The sequence below is a fragment of the Poecilia latipinna genome, unplaced genomic scaffold (assembly GCF_001443285.1).
Source record: "Poecilia latipinna isolate Pla-1442-1.1 unplaced genomic scaffold, P_latipinna-1.0 Scaffold1819, whole genome shotgun sequence".
In the NCBI taxonomy this organism is placed as follows: domain Eukaryota; kingdom Metazoa; phylum Chordata; class Actinopteri; order Cyprinodontiformes; family Poeciliidae; genus Poecilia; species Poecilia latipinna.
Window position 1 is genome coordinate 13,952 of NW_015114435.1, and position 6,610 is coordinate 20,561.

At 42.3% G+C, this 6,610-nt stretch overlaps 1 protein-coding gene across 3 annotated transcripts in view; it reads left to right on the forward strand.

The window, feature by feature from the left end:
- Window positions 1-3,017: 3,017 nt before the first annotated feature.
- Window positions 3,018-6,610, forward strand: part of tmem74b (transmembrane protein 74B) — a 12,257-nt gene continuing 8,664 nt past the window's right edge. The window contains exon 1 of one of the 3 annotated variants that reach the window (XM_015014471.1): window positions 3,018-3,106. The gene's annotated coding sequence lies outside the window, so the exon portion shown is untranslated. Of the gene's footprint in view, window positions 3,107-3,236; window positions 3,326-6,610 lie in introns of those variants that run through there. The other 2 variants (XM_015014470.1, XM_015014469.1) reach the window with 2 other exon arrangements.

A 6,610-nucleotide genomic window follows, 5' to 3' on the forward strand; every position in this document is an offset into this window, starting at 1 on the left:
CAAAACCTCTAGTTAGTTAGAGGTAACATTAGCTAACATTACCTCTAGTTAAGTAATGTTAACATTTTAACAATGAGTTCAAATATTAAAACTTAAAAATTTGACTTAAGTTTTAACTCATCTCAAGTTTTAACTTTTCATCTCCTCGGCTGGTTTGGTCACATGAGCTGTAGACTAAAAGATCATCTTTTAAGAATAGTTTGAATGGCAGGTATAACAGCAGGTAAATGGTGGTGAAACCAAAAACATCTCTGTCCAAACTGTTTGCTGAAAGAACCTGGAAGACGGCAGGAGTGTTTCAGCCGGGAGCGTCCATCCTCTTTATTCATCAGTTTGAACCTCTGAGCTCATGAAGGCGGTACCGTGTTCCTCTGGTAACTATAGAACATCTATTAGACGTCATTCGCTGACAGTGCAATAATTATTCTTAACCAAACTAAATGATACCATTTACCTGTAGCATGCTAAGTGTTTACTTGATGCACAAATTGTTGATATTATGATTCTATTAATTAGTTTTATTTTATTGTTTTAGAGTCAAAGAAAAATTTCCACTTTGGAAGACTAAATAGTTTAATCATATTTTTCCTATATATAGGACTTTACCAACAAAACAAAAATGTGGATTATTGCTTGTTTAACAACCCTGGCTATTCGTCTGTGAACCTAATTAATTTGTTCGTTATTGATTTTTGCTCAATTAAATTTCTTGTGTATACATTGTATATGGTATTTTTTATTATTGTTGATCATGTTTTTCATGTCTTATTTCTGTTGTTCCTCCTATAATTGATGGAGATATATAGATATTTGTAATGTATAAAGGTGTTGTTTATGTTGTAAAATTCGGCTCCCATTTAAAGCAGAACTTACAAATACACACAAGGGGGTTACGTCACAGGCATCAGGCAAAATATGTTACACCAGTTAAATGAAAGGTAAATAAATAGCCAAACACTCAAATATGAAATTATGTCGACCTTTTGCAACGATTTATTACAAAAAACACGAACTAAGAAAATAATAATAGTTATCCTGATAAATCAGTAACCAAAACTCTCTCAAAATAAGTTTAGGATAGGTTTAATCCACTTAGTTCATGTTAGTAAAGAAACTCAAATGGTTAAATGTCCAAATCTTCTTGATCCTTTTTAATACGAATATTGTCCAGAAACGAGTTCCATATCATGGGAGAATTTCTCCTTTTTAATCCAAAGTTTCAAGCGTCAAAAACCTCCCCCCAAAAAATGAGAAAAAGGAGTGGTACCACCAAAAATCCCCAAAAAGAAACGTAAAGTCCAGATCTCACCGGGAATGTCTTTCTTTTCCCCCCGGTGGCGTCCTCCTGCACCTGGCGGCGTTTCCTGTGCACAAGCTCCAATCCAGCTCCTAAAGCGCCCGATCCGCGGCGCTGGGGCGAACTTTCATCTTCCGTTTTACCTCCTTACTTTGATTCATTATTTGTTCTAAACGTTCAATTAATTCAAGTCTCCCGCTGCACGGATCTGACGGTGACGCACACGCCCCTTTTTATACACTAAGTCTCAGCCACACCTAAAAATCAGCATGACCTGCCCAAAAATCAGTTTTAAAAGTGGAAACTCTGAATAATTTTACAAAGAAATAACAGCAACTGTTATACCATTCAGATGATACATTTTCTCTTCAATGTATTTTATACAGGAAAAAAACAAACAAACATAGTAGTTATGTTACAATGTCACCTAATTAGCTCTACATCCTGAAGAAAAATACTGTATTTTATAAGATAATTTATCTTTCACGTTGCCAGTAATGGCGAAATTAATAGTAAATAATAAAGATTTTGTGGCATTCTCGTTTAGTGACGTAATTATATTAGTTTTGTTACCACCCCCACGCCACTAGAGGCAGTAGCAGGCCCGAAAAGATGCGAAAAAGGAGCAGATTCACAGAAAGCTGCGGAATTTGTTAAAAGCTGTGAGCTGTGCTGAAGTAAATAAAAAAGAGAAGTTGAAATACATGCTGAGAGTGAAACTCCTCCCTAAAGATGAAGCTATATCACAGATTTCAAAAGAAAATTAAAACGGAGAACGCGGATGATTTAGGAAATAGCGCCCCCTTCACTTCCGGAGTGCAATGGTCCCATTTCCAAATAAGGTAAGAGACCGACAGCGGTCCGTCCCGGCCCTTCCTGTTTGCTGCAGCGAGGTGAACTTGGATTTTAGCGGTTGGAATATTTCTCTTTAGTCTTTGGTTAAAGACCATGAGCCATTTCTGCTGCTAGCGCTAGGCTAACACGTTAGCTTTTTTGGTTGTGTTTACCCAGAATGCCCTGCGCTGTACTTCGAGTTTGATTCATACCTCACCAAACAAACCGGACTTCCTAGGTAAACTGACTAGACTTTGATTAAAGTGGACTGAACAGGGATGGTGTGAATGCTGCTTAAGCCTCCTCTTCTAAGGTCCTGCAGCAGCTAGCTGTGCTGCGGTGCAGATTCAAACTGTATACTAGCAGAAGGAAGAGGAGACCCGATTTCTGTTATTTCAGTTCTCCTCTTTGCCTCTCTGCATCTGGAAACATTGACATTTTGTTTTACCTTCCAATAGATCAAACCAAACTGTCATTTTCCTCAGTGACCACCAGGGGGAGTTGCAGCGTCACAGCATCCTGACGGAATAGAAAAGTATTTTTTCTTTTCTTATTTTTAAAGGAAAAGTGAATAAATATGAAAATATAACTGAAATATTTTTCAGTTATATTTGACATAAATAACGTAACATTTTCGGCCAGCTGCATCGATGAAGCCTTTAAAATCTTAAATCGGACCTTTTATCGGCTCTCAGCCGGCTAGCCTTCCTCCAGACGCAGCGGCTCACAGCGGATGTTGTGGCGCTGCAGCCTCATGCTGCTCGTAGTCAGAGTGATGTAGGTCAAAAGGCAGCAGACACCAACTCCACTGACACCAATCTGAAAACCACAGGCTGCTTTTGCGCATGGTCAGTGTCAGCCACCATCCTCATCCTCTCTCTCCGCCTTCCTCACTCTGTCCAGCCGCCTCCATCTCCGGATGAAGATGATGAAGATGTTCCCGGCGGCCGGAGCCAGGCTCGGCTCCAGCTCCAGGTAAGCCTCCAGCCTCCCGCTCCGGGCTCAAGCCGTTTCCTGACGCGCAGCTCGGCCAGCGGGCAGCCCGCCACCCCTCGAGGATTCCCGCACGGATTCCCGCACCAACCCGCGGAAATGTAGCTTCTCTTACATTTTCCTCCAACCGTCCGCTGACTGTCGGTCCTCCATCAGCCCGGGACGAGGCGCCTGCTGCGGCGAGGAACAGCGCGTCGGTCGGTGTGTCCATCAGATCTCACACACACACACACACACACACACACACACACACACACACACAGATTTGGTCCAGATTTTTGGCAGCTTGCATCACAAGGTCACTTTGCTCGTGGGCTCGCAGGCTGCCGCCGCTGAATGTGTGTCAGTGGGCCACCGGAAAAACAGACTCGACATTAAAGGTTCGTTTTATCCGTGAAATCCCGCATCAGCCGCTGTTAAAGGGGAGGTGGTGTCAGGGGACATATTACCGCTCACCTCTCCTTTAATGATCACGCTGCTTCTGACCGAGATCCGAACCGAACCCCGGCCGTTACAGGCGCAGAAAACCCAGAAAACAGCGAAAGGAACATTTCCTGCTGCTGGCCCTTTAAGGGACCTGAAGTTGAACCACCTTCAACTGTGATTTTCCAACATTTTCCAACATTTCTGCTTTGGATGGAGACAACATATAAACACCAGTTTCTAAGTTGCCACAGATTGTGAAATGTGTTTTATGTCTGGACTTTGACTAGGCCAATCTAACATTGCGTTGGTGTTGATGTGTTCAGTTTGTTGACCGAAATGGAAAATTCCGACTTCCCAGTTGAAAAAATAAACTGAACCGATTTCCCCAGACGTGGTGATTCAACATGGCTGCCTCACATCACCAGTGGACCGGTGGAGGAAACATGTTTTACAGTGCGTGGAAAACACTGCAAACATTTGCTCACTTGGGCCAAACTTGACAACTCCAAAGGACTGTTGGGCCAAAACGTGTCAATTTTAAAAGTTAAAATTACTGAAAATATAATTTTTTTTCAACCTTCTCAACAATAAACTAAATCTGAACTATTTTAATTAAACTATATTTTTTAGTAGAAATGGGATCATAGATTTAAAACTTCAAATGGTTTTTGCATGTTTTCCTTGTTAAATGAAAAGCATCCAGTTTGATTAAAATTATAAAACTGAAAAAATATTTCATAAGTTTCACTTCCTGTGTTCAGCCCAGTTTTACTCCAGCAGCTGAAAGCAGGTCTGGCTGCAGAGGGTTTTACAGTGTAAACCAGTGAGTAGATGTGGCCCTGGTTACCATGGCAACAGGAAAGCAGAAAGCTTGGGAAAGATGATCACTTTGTATTGCATCAATCATTTTTGCTTGTAGATTTCGATTTAACAGTCGTAGTTTTGTCCTGATTCATTTTTGAATTGTGGTGAGGGACCAAAAAAAATCAGTCCAGGGGCCACAAATGGTCCCCGAGACTCACTTTGAACACCGCTGATCTAATGTTACAAGCGTCTGCAACTCTAAACTGAACGACCTCTCCCGCAGTCAGAGCCGGAGCTGAGTCAGCAGAGCGGCCTGCTGCCCATCGGGGCGCAGGAGCAGCAGGAGGCGGCGCTGGATGCAGCTGAAACCAAACTGGATTCGTTTGGTTTGGTTCCAAAAGCGCCGCTGTGGTCAATGTGGTAGTTTGACTCACTCGAGACCATCAACCACTTTTTGATGGCCTCAGTCTTGATCTCCGACATTGAGTGCTGGGATTTTATTTCAAGACCACAACTGTGGAAATGTCACTAAATTGCCAGCATATTGTCCAGTTTATTTGTTAACATCTTTGTTTTCACTGGATGCTAAAATACCGATTCTGTCATGTGTGGTGGTGAGGAGAGACGCAGAGGCCCAGGCTGTGATTTAATGAAGAAGCTCAACAGTCCAGAACAGGCGGCACGGCAGAGAGTTAGCACACAGCTAACTAGGGACTGAAGAAGAGAACTAAACCAACACAGGACTTCACAGTTCAACTGTGATGGCAGCCAGTTTGACAAGGACCCGACAAGAGACAGAGACAACAGGTGGGACTAAATACACGTGGCTAATCAGGTAACTGGACACACCTGGGAACAATCAACGCGGAGACAACAGAGACTCACAGGACAGAAACTGAACACAGAAAACCCTTAAAAATAAATACACAGAAACACGGATCATGACCGATTCAAATCCCAGCCATAAAGCGACTGACTAATGACGTGTTTCTGTTTCCGCTGGCAGCCGTCGCTCGCGCTCTGAGACATGCGCAGTTTGTCTCGGAGTGGGAGAAGACGTCCGACTAATCGACGGTAATAAAATTTCCTTCATAAATCATAAGAAAGCAAGACGATGTGTGAATTCAGCAGCGCTAATCTTACAGAAACCGTCCAACTTTTACGTGACTTTGAGGAAGCTCAAACAAAGGTAAAGTATGCGGAAGAGAAGTTAGCGAAGCTAACTGTGCAGTGACAAAATGTTGCGTTTGCGATGAAATAAAACTGTTACTTACTGCGCTTTTTGTGCGGAGGAGTTGACTGATGTGACGCATGTATGGGACAACGCTGTGACCAAAGTCTGCAATATAGTGACGTGACATTCACGAACGAGCCGATTCTTCTGAACGGCTCTTTACTATGAACGATAGAACTGGAGTCTCGCTGAGGACCGTTCTTTGTTTTTGTAATGCATCGTGCACACTGCAGTAGTTATTATTCTATTTTATTAAATACATATGTTTATTTAATCATCAAATAAATAAAATACAAGAACGTAAGATAATGCACAGCGCATGCTCTTTGATTATTTTCTGTTATCTGCTACCTGGCTTCATGCAACAGTCACGGTTCTCCTTTTGCCTGATTCTTTCTTGCTTGTTGCTCCTTGGACAGTATTCATAGTTTACCGTTCAGAGAGCAGTGGTTTCTGACATGGGTGATGTGAGCAACCACCCAGGGCGTTATCTTGGTAGGGGCGACATGGGACCTGCTGATTGTGACTTAGAGACGGAAGCAAAGCAGAACAAAGAAGAGTTTGAATTGATAATTATAATTTATTTCAGCTCTAAATATTTAATATTTAAGTGTTTTCAGGAGAATGTGGATCTTCCAGATCAATTTGAGAAGCAGTTTTTATCATATTTCACTTATTGTAAATTCATTTATTGTGTTGTATAGAGCAGGGTGCTGGTCTTGGTCTCGGGTTAGGTGGTCTTGACTACAACACTGCCTCTATGTGCAGCTATCCAGAGATCATCAGCTTCAGCCGGTGTTTGGGGGAAAAAAAGTCAGACCCAAGTTTGTGAGACTTTTCAGACTTTTCTCCGCTGCTCAGGAAGAAGTCGACCGGGATAATGTTCTGCTTCTTGTTCTTCTAATTCTGCATAATAGACTTAGTAAAAGCTGTTTTTTATCAACAGTTGCGGTGAATTTAGCTGCTAAAGCCTCTAAGTCGCATGTGTCAAACTCAAGGCCCGCGGGCCACATGTGGCCCGC